The sequence below is a fragment of the Manis pentadactyla genome, chromosome 10 (genome assembly GCF_030020395.1).
Source record: "Manis pentadactyla isolate mManPen7 chromosome 10, mManPen7.hap1, whole genome shotgun sequence".
Taxonomy (NCBI): domain Eukaryota; kingdom Metazoa; phylum Chordata; class Mammalia; order Pholidota; family Manidae; genus Manis; species Manis pentadactyla.
The window spans coordinates 100,319,477-100,335,812 of record NC_080028.1 but is presented as its reverse complement, the minus strand read 5'-3'; the positions used below and the strand labels follow the sequence as shown (position 1 = coordinate 100,335,812).

At 36.8% G+C, this 16,336-nt stretch overlaps 2 long non-coding RNA genes across 2 annotated transcripts; both read right to left on the bottom strand.

Moving 5' to 3' along the window:
- Positions 1-219: 219 nt before the first annotated feature.
- On the bottom strand, positions 220-6,796 carry LOC130679180 (uncharacterized). The gene is made up of 4 exons (XR_008992244.1): positions 6,179-6,796; positions 4,255-4,350; positions 3,092-3,218; positions 220-1,217 (listed from the first exon to the last, which is right to left on the bottom strand). It is a non-coding gene; the product is annotated as an uncharacterized LOC130679180 (long non-coding RNA).
- Positions 6,797-11,601: 4,805 nt separating this feature from the next.
- LOC130679183 (uncharacterized) lies at positions 11,602-15,795 on the bottom strand. Its single transcript, XR_008992248.1, has 3 exons — positions 15,616-15,795; positions 12,673-12,842; positions 11,602-11,836 (listed from the first exon to the last, which is right to left on the bottom strand). It is a non-coding gene; the product is annotated as an uncharacterized LOC130679183 (long non-coding RNA).
- Between the last annotated feature and the right edge of the window lie 541 nt (positions 15,796-16,336).

The following is a 16,336-nucleotide window of genomic DNA, read 5'->3' as shown; positions in this document are numbered from 1 at the left end:
ACAACAGATTTTAGATAATTCATGTCTACTTACCTCACATCTTCCCCTTCCTCTAAAGTACACAGGCAGATGGTGCACTGTTCGTCGGTGGCTTCCTGAGTCGGTGCTTCGCCGGCTTGTTGGCGGGGCAGGTCTCTCTGTGAGCCGATCGGGTGTCACCGTGTTAGTAGGATGACATTATTGAACAACTGAGTAAAGTCCGTGTTTATTTGACAGGCAATGCAAAACAAAACTACACGTTCAGCCACAACTTATCTCCCAGGTATAACTGTGATGAGTTAATGGATGAATTAAGTGACTATTTTCAACTAAGTTATTTTAAGACTTAATTAAGCAGCATCAAAAGGAAAATTAAATGTAACTAATTAATTACTGGGAAAACTAGTATTTTTAATACACTGTTAGGATGATTATAAACTCTATTTTTGTCCCATCATAACACATACCCTTTACTAAGGAATTTTCAAATAATCTCCAAATAAATTAATCTGATGACATAGTCTTTAGCTTAGACAACTGAAAGGACTTAAATTTAGTGGTAATACCTCTTTAATACTCTTAGAAGACAGATGAAAAATACAGTGATTTTTCACTTTCTTATTATCAGTCTGCATAGCATAGTTGTTTGTTGAAAGAAATCTATATAGCATGTCTATTGCACAACTTCTATAAATAATACTATAAATTGAGGGTACAATGTAAGAAATGTAGGTTAACTAAATGTCAAAATAAGTGGCCAGTTAAAGTACAGTATAAGTTATTAAAGAGAATATGGGTGGCATGTTCTGATCCAGAATGAAAACAATGCACAAAAACGGTGCGCTTATCATCCTCTTTGTGTCATTTTTAAAAGTAGAAGGGGAAATGCATACATATGTACATTATTAATGCCCAAAAATACCTAGATTACGTAAGAAACCCTTAACTATGATTTTTCTTCTGGGAAGAAAAACTTGGGTCATCAGGGTAAGAAACTTCAGAATATATATTTTTAAACTTTCAAATTTTAAAAAATCATATGCATGTGTTGCTTTAGTAATAATGTAGTTGAATTCAAAGGTCCACAATACTAAATCTTATACATTTCAATAAAGTAGACATCACGCAGAATAAATTCTTACTTTTTTTTTGTATTTATGTGGGTATGTGCATCTCTCGATCGTCTCCTCAGATGCTCCACTGTTGACATTTTCTCTTTCTTGTAAAGGTTCCAGTATCTGAAGGTGAAGAATAACTAGTATTAAAAGCCAGGATGACTATTCCTTGAATAGCACTGTCAATACTGTAAAAGCAATAAAGCTCCATATTTATAAACCTGCAATATAAATACAGTGTTTGCAATATGTTAAGGCAAATGGTTGTCTGTACTTCTTTTCTCAGCCCACTGAAGTGGTGCGACAAAGTCACCCTTACATTCTTCAGTGACTCCTACTGCCCACTTCTTGCTTCTGTGTCCTCCTCTCATGTTCTGTCTTAAGCCTAAACATAGTTTCAGGTTTATCCCAAAGTGTCATCTCCTTAACCCTGGAATAACTGCAGCCTTGTTTCCTGCTTTCCCTTCACAGCCAGGCTTATAAGGCAAGCAGTTTATATTCACTGTTCCCACATTTTTACCTTCTTCCCTGTAATCTAAGAAGGACACCATCCCCATCCTCACCAATAACCACTCTATAATGCATTCAACATTTTCCCAACTTTGTATTTTTGTGGTGAGACACTAATGACCATATTATTTTGACGTTATTCTCATTTTGTTTCTTCTCAACTTCTCTAGCCAGTGCTCAGAATCCTTTCTTTGAATGACAGGATTACCTTTTAGATATAGTATTGTCACTCTCCAAGGATTTTTCAATTTGTCAGTCTATACATTTTTTTCTGGCAATCTAATCCTCTTCCACAGATTTGTATTTTATGACAGTATGTGGCTCATGTATATTGACAAATCACAACATATGTTTAGCTCAGGCATCAGTTTATGGTTTTGAGGTGCAGACTATAAACTTAAATCCCTACTGGACATTTTACCTTGATACCCACTTATCACAGATTCAGTATGTCTAAAACCTAACTCACCTAACCTCTTGCCTAAACCGTAATCTAATACTCCGCAACTCAGTGAAAGGCACCAAGCTAGCATCTAGGAGTCATCCGAAATGTCATTCAAATGTATCTCATCATTATTACACCAACTGCCACTGTCCTTGTTCAGGTGTTATCAACTTTTACCTCTTCTACTATGTCTTAACTAGATTCCATCCTCTCACCTTCAAATCTATTTTTCCAAACAAGTGAGGAGGTGGTCTTTCTAACTACAGTCTGAGTAAGTCACTCCAAAAGCATAAGTAAGACCAAGTCATTTTGCTTTCAGTGGTTCCTGAGTCCCAGTTTCTTGGCAGGGCACCTTTATTTCTTATTGCTGAGTGATCCCCATTCCTAAGATCCAGAAATACCAGCCTATTTGCAGTTGCTTGTGTTTATGTTATTTGAGATTTCTTAACATGCTGTAATCACTGCAAGAGCATCATTCTCAATTCCAAAACCTGCTGAGAAGTCACATGCATAATAAAGCATCTTGGAAGCCTTTCCTACAGTACGTCTACCTCCCCAAGAGGAAGCCACTCCCTTCTCTGTCCTACTTTTATAACTAGTATGTATTATGAAATGCAAACTCAATAAATTTACACCTTAAATTGGTATCTACAAAATGTGAATCTGTTCAAGTCAGAGACAGAGAATAAGTATGGTCCTTTTGCAGATGAGTAAAGTAGAAATGCATAGGAACAGACCAATTACCACTTGTGAGAATATCAAGCTCATGTCCCACTGACAGTGGATCAAGACTGGTGTCTTCGTACAAAAGAAAAAACTTTTATAAATAGAGAAAAATGCAGTACATTTTACAGTGCAAATACAAATATAGATTTTAATTTATCTAATACCTTTTTATAGCACAATTTCCAATGACTAATTCTCAAATTCTATTAAAACACCTATAACTAATACATTGAGAATATTTACAATAAAATAATTTAGAAAAAGAATACTCTTAAGCAGAAGAATATTTCAGCGTTTTGAAAAGTTTTTATTTTACCAGTAAAGGAAGAACTCGTACAAATACGAAGTGAAGTCCAAGTGATATATGGTGATGGTCCAAGTGGGGATGCGGTGCTCCAGGTGCCTCAGCAGGTACAGCCCCTCCAGCTTCAGCTCCCAGGCCCCTGACAAAGGATGAGAGCGCTTTAGCTTGTAACCATCTCTGCAGTGTCTTATGATAATCAGTAGGAATGGGGGGGTATGTTTACATTTTTTAAAGTTACGTAAAGCTTCTTAACTTACACTGCTAAGACAAATTTAGCCCCTAAGATATAACTAAAAGAAACCTCAAATTCAATTCAGAAAGTAAAACTCAAAAATTCAATTTTGTAATTACAAGGAGCAAAGCACTGTACTGAGTTTCATTCACATCCTACGAAGGAAACAAAATGCATAGGTTCCTTCCAATCTAAAAGTCTGATTCTACTTGCGGAGCACACAAATTAGGTGTTCCTGTTTGTTTATGTGAATGTTACAGGTGCTCCCAAGACTTTTGTTTGTTGAATAGTGTCTCTGGGTTGCTGGCTTCAAAGATAATTACAACAACAAACACATCTGTACCTTACAATACAAGGGTAAACAACATTTTATAAAGAGTAAAACTGGTAAATGCCAAATCTCCATTTATTTATTCTCACTTTATGTTCTGCCTCAAAAGCTACTGTAGACCAAGATCTCAATGACTTGCTAAAGAAAATGAATTTCGTAGAAAGTTAATGCACATCTACTTCCACTTCTCTAGTAAACACCGTAAGACTAGGAAGGCACAAGCTGGTGTTCTCTTGTCAGTAGCCAGGGTTAGAGGCAGTCAAGTAGATGTGAGTACTAAGAACGGGGAGGGTGTATAAAGAAGTTGTGAAAAGCAGGATGTGTTTAGGGAGCTGGCTTTAATGGTAGACACCCCTGAAGGACAACAGAACAGCTCACTCCTGTGTGACACGGCCCCCTGCCCCAGAACTCAAGTTCCTCCTATTGCTTCTCCAGGTCTCTAACTTGCCCACAGGCAGTGCCTCACAGCTAAACTGAATTCAGTTTCTCCACAGCACCGCCCTGGATGGCATTCCACTATAAAGCATTGATTCTGGCCGTTTGACCACAAGCTACTGAGCATATCGCTGAAACAGACAAGATACTGATGGGGCAGATCTCTCTGGAGCCTACCGAGGATGTGAGGACATAGTCCCAGGCACAGGATGTCCGTGTCCACTGTAGGGGTGCATCCTATGTGGGTGAGGTGGGGGGCACTCAGGTGCCAGCCTGGGAACAGAACACAGAAAGACCACTGGAAATAATTGAATAATTGGTTATTTCTTAATGTAGAAAAAATAGCCTAGCGTTAATATTCAAATGTCTATAGCTTAGTCATGAAATTCATTATCTAATAAATTATAAAAATGTAACATAGATTTAATGATTAATAAATCAAGAAATCATAACCCCACAAATTCTCACTGCTCATTTCTTACAGTACCTCCAATTCAAATTTATCCAAGGAAAAAGACAATTTGAATGTTTTGTTATATACCTTCTTTACAGCAGATATTTTAAGTAAAATAATAGGAATTTGAATGGAAATAAAATTTTTTAAATTAAACACCTCAGCAAATGCTATAGGAGCAAGTAAGATATATCTATAAACACGTAAGGCAGGAAAATGAAAGTATCTTATTTTGCTTTACTTTTATATTGTAACATTCAGCCATTTTAAAAGATAAATCTTTAAAGAGAAAAAAATGTTAACCTTGTGCATTTATTTCAAACACATGCAAGAAGAGGTTCCACATCTGGAAACTGATATTAGCTCCATTCACACTCTTTATTCTCTATTCCAGCGTAATATATTTTCTCTCTCTAGAGTCAGTCAAATTTACAAATATAAGCACAGTTCTGAACAGAGTACTTCAAAAAAAAGTTCCAGCGATGCATTTTTATACTCCAGTTCTTATTTCCTATTAGCTTCTAACACATTTTCCGATTTTGCGTGTTAAATCTTTTTTTCTTTATTATTAAGGTATCACTAATAGACAGTCTTATGCTCAGGTTTTACATGAGCACCACTGTGGTTACTACTGCATGTTTAATGTTAACAATTTAGAACAAGTAATCTTCTAGATACTAGAAAATATTAATGTTACATTGGCACCTTTCTATATAAAGGGTTACTATATTACAATGGCAACGACAACCAGAGATTCTAGATATAATCATAAATTATACAACTAAAGGAAGAAGTCACAGAAGTGGTAGATCATTAATTATTTCAAGAGATTTGCAGACATTTCTGTAAGGGCCAAATACTTCTCTATAGGCCATATTCAACTAGGTCTTACTAAGTAGTTACTGAGTCTTTGTAATACTCAAGTTAGTCTTCGTAATGTGAAAGAAGGCACAGACGCCACAGACGAAATCAACCACATGAAGATGCTGCGGGATTGGTGCAGCTGTAGTGTCTAAACACGTAAGTGAACAAGGGTAGCTGTTTTCCTGTAAAATTGTATTCACAAAAACAAGCAGGCAGAATATGAAGAACAGAATTTGCTGCCCTAAAGTAGAAAACCAGATACTTAATTTTCAAAGAAAAAGCAAAAAGTTCAGTTAGTCTTCCCATGTTAAGGTAATACAGTAATATTTAAATTAATAAATAAACTAAGTTAAAAAGACATTGAAAAAAGAACAGCCGAAAAATGCTAATACTCTTCTTCCGTCTGGCTGGTAACATATAATAAGTCAAAGCAAATATCTGAGCACTGTATCTTGTTTCTCAAGATCATCAATTTTAACATTAACCTTTACTATGGAAACTGAAAAAAGAAACAAGAGACTGGTTTGCAAAAAGAAATGACCCTTTATTGCATCCTGAAAATGATTTGGTTTCGTTAAATAAATTTGTTTTGTCAACTTGTTTTGTCAACACCTACAACTCAGGGTAAGACAGAGCAAGATTTTGGTTAGTAAAGAATAACCTAGTGAACTGGTGGTTTAGTATACTTAAATTGCTTCTACTGACTTTATAGTGTTATAAACCAAGGGGAATAGAAGGAAAAGGAATAATGTGTGATTATCTTTTTAAAAACATGAAACATACATTGTATGCTGCATCATCATCCTTCGATCTACCATCCTCTGCGTAACTTCGTGATGATGCAGTCTCTGTCCTGGAGGTGCAGTGCCTGGAATGTAATACGGAATTGGCTGGTTTGTGGCATGAAGATGCTGCGGGATTGGTGCAGCTGTGCTGTCTAAATTAGTAGGGGGTGGGGGTGCCACGGGGTGAGGTGGGGGTGCATGACAAGACATGTTAGAATGGGAGGCATGCACAGGGTGAGGAATAACAGGTGGAGACTGAGCCTGAGCAGGCGGGTTTCCGTAGGAGTTTGGGCCGGCAGAGGCTTCATGACGCGGTCTTGTCAAAGCAGCATCTGTAAGGAAAACAGAGGCACCATGCAGTTGAGCGTACATTGCTCGTATAGATTTCTACTGTATTTTAGAAACATATTAGCATATGTTTAATTTTTTGTGTATACTTTAGCAATGCTTGAGTCTTCTCTGTTCTATTTGCAACCTATTTTCTTCTTTGAATAATCTTAGATATCTTCCCATGTCAATGTACAGTTTTACTTCATTCTCAGCCTCACAGCATTCTACTATAGGAATGTACCAAAATTTATCAAAGAAATTTCCATTGATAAAAATTGGAAACAACCCGAATGCTCCAATAAATATCTACCTGTATGATCCCTCTCATGCTAGTCTTCTTTTGTACATGCACGTGAACGAGTGCACACACACACACACACACACACACACATCATTCATGGACAGTGTTTGTAGCATAAATTTCCTGTAAGTAGTTGTGAGTCTCAAAAAATAATTTAAACTCAGATACCAGTTGACAAAAGACCCTGCTCAAAAGGTTACCATAATTAATACACCTGTCACCAGTACACAGGAGTCCCTGAGGGCCCCCACTATCACTCAGTCCTCACATGCCAATCTGAGAAAAATCTTATATTTATTAGCCAGTTACATTTCTTCCCAGAATTACCTATTCACCTTTGTAGCCTATTTACCTTTTTCTTGCTGATTTATAAGTAGTTCATATACAATGGAAGCTTTTGTCATAATAAGTGTAAATATGTTTCCAAACTGTCTTTTGTTAATTTTATTTTGCCATACACAGGTTTGTTGGCTTCTGTGTAGTCAGCTGTATTAATTACACATTTATAAACATATAAACCTTGCTTTCCTTTATAATTTCCCAGTTAAGAGCAGTATAGAGAAGAAAGGAACTTTGTAGTCCTTCTGGGCAAGACTGTGGAGACATCCTTTTCTTGCTGTTCCTCTCCCCCCACCCCAGGCCATTTTCCCCACACTTCATTAATACGATGACAGGAGCATGTCTGCCAGGAACCGGCCGTGGACATCAGCCCTTCACACAGATGCCTTCCCCCCATTTCTTCATTCTAAATCTTTATGTTTCAAAGTAACTGTTGGAAGATCCTTCTGCGGAATACGCATCCCTCTTACTCTACAAAGCATGCATCTATTTGAGGTAAAAAATATGTTTATAGATTTCAGTCCACATTTCATTTTATTTGGAAGAATTTCTTGGTAGTCTGGTATAGACTTTGGGCAGTCTCTAGTTTCATTACAGAAGGATTTCCTTCCATTTGTAATTCTTTGATTCATTCAGCTGGGGTAAAAGGTAGGTAACCATGAAAACATTCAGCCATATTTTCAAGGGAAACCTTGCTATTAAGTATCTTAAAGAAACTTTCACTAAGCTCAATAAGTTGTGAGAAAAGTTTTAAACTTATTTTTCTGAAAGTTATGTTTTCAAATCAATGCTTTACTCCAAGATATCACAAAGCTCAGTATTTCTTGGTAGTAAAAATGATCACAAAAAAGGAAGTGTCTCTGTTTTACCACAGTTAACTATCCTTCCTCAAATTCAGCATTTTCCCCAGTTTCACTTAAAAATTTTCTGTTTCTGTAATCATTATGCAAGCAGTAATATTCACAAGTATAAAATTTTAAAGTTTCGTTTCAGGATGAATCAATTTATTTAACTCTTCAACAATCATTTCACTTTTTTCAGCTTTATTGAGGTATAATGAGCAAAATATTACTGTGTAAAAAATAGTTTTCCATAAATAAGTAAATAAAGAATTAAGACATGTTTAGTAAATTCAAATCTCTGTAAATAAGAATGTGATAGTGTCACATTCTTAACATATCATATCATATACTTTCAGGCAGCAATCTTCATTGAGATTTTCCTGAAAGGCTGAATTCTTTAGGAGGCTCATATATACCATGACATTTAAATACGGTAGTAGATCATCTTCTCCTGGGCCATAACAAATGATTTGTTTTTAATTGCGTTAAAAATTTTTTTCATATCAAATGAGTCCTTCTATTATATGCAATAAAGCAAAATTCTCCTGAACTCCAGGAACCCCTAATACCACAAATCATTTCTACATAATGCAGACTTATGTGTTAAAAATCTTATCTTCTGAAGACATAACCACCAAACCAGAGCCTGTCTGGCTGCCACACTAACCTCCAATGTCTCTTCCTTTCCTATGGTCTCTAAACTCAGACCCAACAGAATGTAAGAAATAAAATTCTAATGTGTGCAGAATTAATGGTGTCATAATAATCTTATTTCTGATTTCCCAAATCCCCTCGATCAGTAATAATTTAGAACTTTCAGACAATCCTAGAGACTAAATTAAAAAAAGAAATCACAGGCCACTGAATCAGACGATTGTTGCAAGGGCAGTAAGATAAATAACTTACTTATTACATATAGTATATGACACCAAAAGACCAAACAACAACAAAAATTAAGATGATGGGCCATCAAGCCTTATAAAACTTTCATCATGGTCTTCAGTTCTTTTGGATATATGTCCAGGCCTGGAATTGTGGGTCACATAATTCCAGGTTTAACCTTTTGAGGAACCCCCAAAGTGGTTTCCACAGCAGCTACACCGGTTTACATTCCCACCAAATATTCATAAGGGTTCCAGGTTCTCCACATTCTTGTCAACACTGGTCATTTACTATTTCCAGTGTTTTGTTTTTTTGTTTCTAATTATGATGGGTGTAAAGTGGTTTTCATTTGTATTTCCCTCGTAATTAATGAGGTTGTTTTCATGTGCTTCCCATTATTTGCATATCTTCTTTGGAAAAATATCTGTGCAAGTCCTTTGCCCATTTTTAAACTGGGTTCTCTTTTTACTGTTGATTTGTGCAAGTTCTTTATATATTCTGGATACTTGACCCTTATCAAATAAATGATTTTCACATGATTTTCTCCCATTCTGTAGGCCGTCTTTTCACTTTCTCAATAATGTCTTTTGATGTACAGAAGTTTTAAAGTTTTAGATTTTGGTGAAGTCCAATTTAGCTATGTTTTCTTTTGTTGCTGCTGATATTTTTGGTGACAGCCCCCAATCTCTTTCAGTTGTGCTATGATACTTCAGTAACATACGGCACCTCCAATATGAAATCTTAGTCTAATAGAGACGACTTTGCTCACATACTATGTTCACTCTAAGATTACACTTTTGCTAACATAGCTAAAATCCTTATAACAATACTTTTTCTAACAAAAGTAATGAAAAATTCCTTCTCCCCAACCCGTATTTTTAAACGTACCTCCTGTATAAGTCCCAGTCATTCTATTGCTTGTAGGAGGAGCTGACATCTCTGACCATTCGCTGCTATCGTCAGTTGATTCACTGTCAGAGGCCTGCTCAGAGGCAGATGAATCTGAGTAGTTGTGAATCCAAGGGCCTGTGGTTGGAGATTCCATTCTTGAACTAGTGAGCGGTACTACAGTAGGTTCTGCAGAATGTAAAATAGTTATTTAGCATTTCAAAACAAATTAGGTAATGGACTATATTTTAATCAAAGCTAACATTTTAATGTAATTAAAACCAACTTTAAAACTATTAACTCTAATAAGCAGAATATATAGTTTCACAAAAAGCTTTCATAAAGCTAAACTGCAACATTAAAATGACGTTACTAAAATGTGATTACTGCATTTTAAAAATCCAACACGTGCATATTACAATAACTCAGGTTATTAAAATAGTTTTTTGAGTAACCACTATGGAAGTTTTGTGATCTACTACCAAGCAGAAAAGAGGAAAAGGAAAGAAAAAGTGCATTTGCTGTGTTCATATACATTGTCACAGGCTGTAACAGGGTTAGAAACTGTCCTTTCTTTGGTACAGTATGGATTCTAGAGTCAGACTGCTTGAAGAGCAGTTTTAATTTCACCACTGACAGTATGGTCATGGATAAGTTACCTAAGCACTCTCTCACTTTTTTACACGGCTTTTTGTTTATTTTCATAAAAAATGCAAATATTGATTCCATCAGTGTTTTATAATAAAAGTAAAAAAGTTCTATAGTAGGAAGTAAATTTGAGGCAGACGTTAACTTATGAATGAGCTATATTTTAGACTCTGATTATAAAGTGGCTGTTTAAAAATTGAGAATAATAGAAATAAATCTGTCCAAAGCATAGTCACAACAATTTGGCTCAAAAAGAAGGGATTATCTTAATGTGTTACAGATCGAGAATACAATCTTTTCTATACAGTGCAGAGTGGTAGGCTGATTTCTGAAATGCAAACAGTACCTATTGTCCTATATGGGAAACTACTCTGGATGCTTAACCATATTTGCTACCTGTAAAAAGGGCAGGGAGGAACCTCTGTTTATTTGCAAATGGCTTATCTCAGTTTCTCAACCTTGGCAGTATTTACACTTTTGGCTGTATAATTCTGTGTAGGGGAAGGAAGTGGGGATACAGGGTGGGCTGTCCTGTGGATTGTGGGGTGATTCATAGCATCCCTGGCCTCTAGCTCTTAGGTGATGGCAGCCCTCTACCCCAAAAGTGAGATCTGAAAATGACTGCAGACATTGCAGATGCCTCCAGGAGACTAAATGGCTGCCTAGTGAGGCAGCAGGGGACTCAGACACTAAAGCTTTGGATTTATTTTTAATAGGTTAGAAGCTTTCCACTGAGAGAAATCAGTGGGGAGAAGGGGGCATCTACTTATCCCTGGCATTCTTTTAACCTAGTAAAAGTATTCTGCCTGAACTAATTCCAGTGGGTTAGAAGGCTATTCTGTCACCTTCCCTACTTACTGGCTGGTAGGTGTCGCATGGGAAAACACACAAGAAGTTTCCAAAACAGTTGTCATATATGTAATTAACTCTGAGCAATCTTAAATCAATCCCTATTATATTAACCACTGTTTTACAGATAATTTGTGGTGCTTCAGAATAAAAAGCAAGACACTGTTGAATGAAATGCACATGGTAAAAATAAACGATGTTTCCATACACAGAATCCCAGAGCCCTGGTGCTCTGAGAGTCATGATTACCCAGACTGCAGAGCGTCCGTGGGAGCCGAGTGCACACGGCCTCTGACGCTTACTCCCTCCCTAATGGATCCTTTCTCCAATTTATACCTAACTCCCAAAGCTAACAAATTTATATATGACGTGCCTTCACCCTTTAAGAAAATCATGACTGACCATTTCCTTCTAAGATGTAACTGATAATTTCTGAAGATAATTCTCAATATGTGGGGAAACTTACAGATGTATTCATGTAGTCATACGTGCTACCGCGTTCCCTCCCCTGTTTCCAATTCTAGTTTGTTTCCTCAGTTACTGGAGTGCAGTTCTCAGCCAAAACAAAACGCTAAAGCTGAGCAGCACAGAAGGGAAGAGCAATATTACACTAAAGGGTAGCAACTTTTAAAAGTAAATTAGTTTGTTGCTATTTTGTTCCTTCAGTTCTGCTTCCTTACTCCAAGAAGGGACTAGCGGTAACCAAAAGGGAGTGGTTGGGGAGGGCACGTGGAGAGGGAGGGAGAAGGCGATGGCAGGGTATCAGGACTGGTGCACATGGTATGTATGGGGTCACGGGGAAGACAGTGCAGCTCAGAGAAGACAAGTAGGGACTCTGTGGCATCTTACCACACTGATGACAGTGACTGCAGTGGGGTATGGGGGGAACTTGATAATAAGGGCGAATGTAATAACTACATTGCTTTTCTTGTGAAACCTTCATAAGAGTGTATATCAATGATAACTTTAAAAGAAAAAAATTAATTAGTTATTTTAAATAAACAGTATCAACCATTTAAGTCAGTCATACTGGCTTTCTGTTGTCTGTTCTTAAAAAGTGCCATTTCAGTTCTTCACAGCAAAGTCAAAGTACGACAATAATATTACAAACTAAATTAACAGGAAAGTATGAGGATCGATTAAACTACCACTTGTCAAAATATTTTTTGTCCAAGAAGATAACGGCCAAGTAATGAAGCAATAACCAGAAAGCATTGTAGGCACAATTTGCAAACCTCAGTTTATATATAAATTTATGGCATCAATTAAAAAATAAGATTAGGATATTTGACAACTTCCCTGTAGTCTAATAATATACTACCAGTAAGCAAGAGTAGGAGTATCTAACATTTGAAGATACTTCATTTTATCAAATTCTCCTCATAGCTGTGCACTGCTGCTACTCCAGCTTACCATCTTCATCATCGTCAGCAGTGAGGTCCACAACCTCTGCTGGATTCGGCCTGAAACACTGCATCACAGTGGAGGCCCTGCTGCGGGTGCTTGGCTCCTGTGGCCCATGAGTATGGAGGCTTGGACTTTGGCTCCAGGGGTATCTGGAGTGTCCAAGCATTGAAGGAGTCCTTAAATGACATCAGTATTAAATTAGTAAATATAAAAAAGAACAAAAATTTTAGTTACCCAAGAATTCATAAGCCTTTCTTTCAAAATACACTGTAAAGTCCTTCGTGCAAGGTATCTCCATAGAAATAATGTAACAGAATTCAAAATTATGACTAGCACAATGCCCAGCACTCAATAAACATGCTGAATGAAATGTTCAGCAAATGTTCTCCAATCAGCTGACCTCAGGATATGAGAAATGATATGCCAGACCAATCACTGCTGTAAAATACAGGATTCTGGTTCAAGAATGCTGCTGTCTTTTCAATGGTTATTTTGAGTATACATCTGGGGTTATAATCAAATGTTCACATTTTATGTTAGTACCTGAAATTATGCACCACCCTTGTAATCACAAAACTATCAACACCCTAAACATTTAATAACATCTGCATGATCTTGTATATTTAGTCCAGATTGAATTTGTGAAACACAGCTTTGGGAGTTTTAAACCAAGCTATGTTTCTGGTGCTGCCCTGAAAGAGATTGAAGGCACAGAGAAATTTCCTGGGATCAGCAGAGGCGAGGAGAGCTGCAGCTCGTTGACCAGTTTGGGAGCCATAACAAAACATCACTTGTTTGCGCTGAACATTTTTTATCATCTTTTTATGATGTGCATGGCATTGTATTGTATTGTTACTTACTGTATGTTTCCTTTTTTTTAAAATTTTAAGGGATTGTCTGTAATGATCTAGACTGAGGGTACAGAGGAATAGCATGTAGAATACACAGTCAGTCCTAAAGCACCCTGAGAAAAATGAGTGTTTTAGAAAGGTGGGGCTTATGAAAATGTCTTTTTCTCTCTTATCCAAACTGAATGTGAAACTGACTGTGAGTTTATCGTCAGCTTGTGTGGAAAGGGTGAGCCAGACCCGCTGACATGCCGTCATGGGGGGCACAAGCTCGACCACTCAGGAAAGAACCCCAGCGTTCAAACTGGTCTGTACATGGCCTCAGCAAGTGCAAAGCCTAAGAGTTTATAAAGAAGTTCAAACTCTAAAGTGAAATTCTCGAGTATCAGGAGTAAAAAAGATTAATTCCTGAGACAGTAAAGAAAGGACAGCTCATCCCAGCAAGGACAGTACAGGCTGAGGCATGAGAGTAAACAAATGTCTCAGGATCACAGTGGCTTTGAAGGAGGACAGAGGTCACCGTGTAAAATCCTTGAGAGACAAACCAAGAGTCTGTGATGAGAAGCCTGTCATTCATGGAAAGCTGTTAATAGCTGCCAAAAGTTCCAGGTCCATTTTGTAGTGCTTTTCTGAAAGCTTCATAGGATGTCCTAACTCCAATTTAGTGACATCTGTCAAGTCCTGACATCAAAGAATCTGAAATGCAGATGCAGTCTGTCTAGGGGCCAGCTAAACAGTGACAAAGTTAGTACCCCCAGTAACAATAAGGAAAAACACGGGTCAAGAGCCCTACCCATTTACTATGGTAAATGTATCTGCTTAAATACTCAGCAGCTCTGTGGCAAGAAAGGTATCCAGTTCCACAAAGAAAAGGAGATCGTTAATTTCAGCAGTCCTTGTAGCTCATAAAAACTGAGTCACTGTTGTACCAAGCACTATGCAAAGTCACAGGATAATGGGGCACAAACTGGGGAGTATCAGTTTTTCTCAGTCCGTGAAAGTCCTTTAAAACTTAAACCAGGGATATATTCTAGAGCGCTCTCTTCCAGGCCATGAGAAGCAGCACTTCAATGGGACAGTGGCAAGTGGAGAAGCACACACTCTAGGTGTGTTTTGACATATTCCAAAATTAGAATGTCTGTTTCTTTAATCTATAACAACACACATTAAAACATCATCAGCAAATGCATTTCTAAATTCATTCCAACACAAAAATTGAGATTAATCCAGAGCTTAGTATGATGAATCAAATGGAAGAGGGACAAATGGAACAGAGGGACTCTAACCAATACCTGTACTCATCTAAAGCACAAGATGAATGCAGTGTTAGGGTTTAGTTTAGTATAGTTTCTTGAAAGGGGTGTCAAAATGATTCCCAAAGGACAATGTCATTTCCATTTATTTATCAAAGCAAATGAGGGTTTTCATTCATCTCTTGGCACAGGGGTTAGATGAAATTACTGAGTGAGGGTCAAAAGAATGTTTCATGCTATGCTGCCCTAACATAATAGCACAGACTTCCCTGGTAGCACTGCGATCTTGGGATGAAACAAATCAGAACAAAAAGTAATACTTCAGCATCAATACTCCTTTAAAGTTTTCTTCACATTTAATTTTAGCCCATACCCAATATTCATGCATTATGAACATCTAAACTTCAAAGGAGCTCATGAATTCCCTTAATCAGAAAGCAAACTGAATTTTGTAAAACATTAAGTAAAATTACCATTTAGGAGCTCATGAATTCCCTTAATCAGAAAGCAAACTGAATTTTGTAAAACATTAAGTAAAATTACCATTTACCTAGAGCAAAGAGTCTTAACTGTGACTGTACACTATTTTTAAAAATAGTCACCCCTAAGATTCTGGCACAGCTGGTGGGAGATACAATCCAGGCAACAATGTATCTTTATTGTATGATCTTTCCAGGGGAGTATACAGTAACCTGGTTTGAAAACCACTAAAATCGCTCATCTGGTATGTACATACACAAACTAGATCTCAAGAAAAGAAAAGAAAAGAAAAGAATGGAAATAACTGCAGCATAAAGATGTTTAAGTTTCCATTTAAAACTTCAAATGTTAAATTCTTTCAATCTTACTGATGGCTTTCTCCGTCTGTCACAGTCTCCACTTCACTGTCACTCAAGGTGACATCAGTCTCTGCATAGTCACTGTCCGTCAAGGTAACAACAATTTCTGCATAGGCAGTGTCCTGGTCAGTGGAGGAAGCTTCCTCGATTTCATCGATATGTGCTAGAAACAAAAGGAAAAAACTTGTAAAGGGCGTCTGCTTGTCAACTAATTGATAGACAAAATGTTTTCCTTTGAGGACTATGAAATTCGTTATTCCTCTATCTGTCTAAATGAAAATTTCTAAAAAACAGCTCAATGCACATAGTGAAAGCAATACTTACTCTCTTAATCTGTACATCTTCACATATTTCCTCTTGTATGATTTTTGTTTATAAATTTAATAGTTTCCATAAGAATTTGTATGATCCTATATAGTGATATCAATCCTGCAATTTCTAAAGGTGTTAAGATCTTATGTGTTCATATTCTTTAAGATATTAACCCTTTAGTTCTAAAATAGGGTACATTTGTTCTGTATTTTTTCCAAAGTTATTTTTAACAAAATGATATGTAATTCTTCTAAGAAATACACAACAGCTTTTCAGTTTTATGCTATGAAATCTGTAATATCTGGGGTATGTGTTCTTTTCCAAATTATTGCAAGTTTGTGAAGTGCTTCCTTATTTGGACGACGGATACATACTGTGTTTGGTTCAGTATGTTTCCTTAATTATTTACTTTATCTAG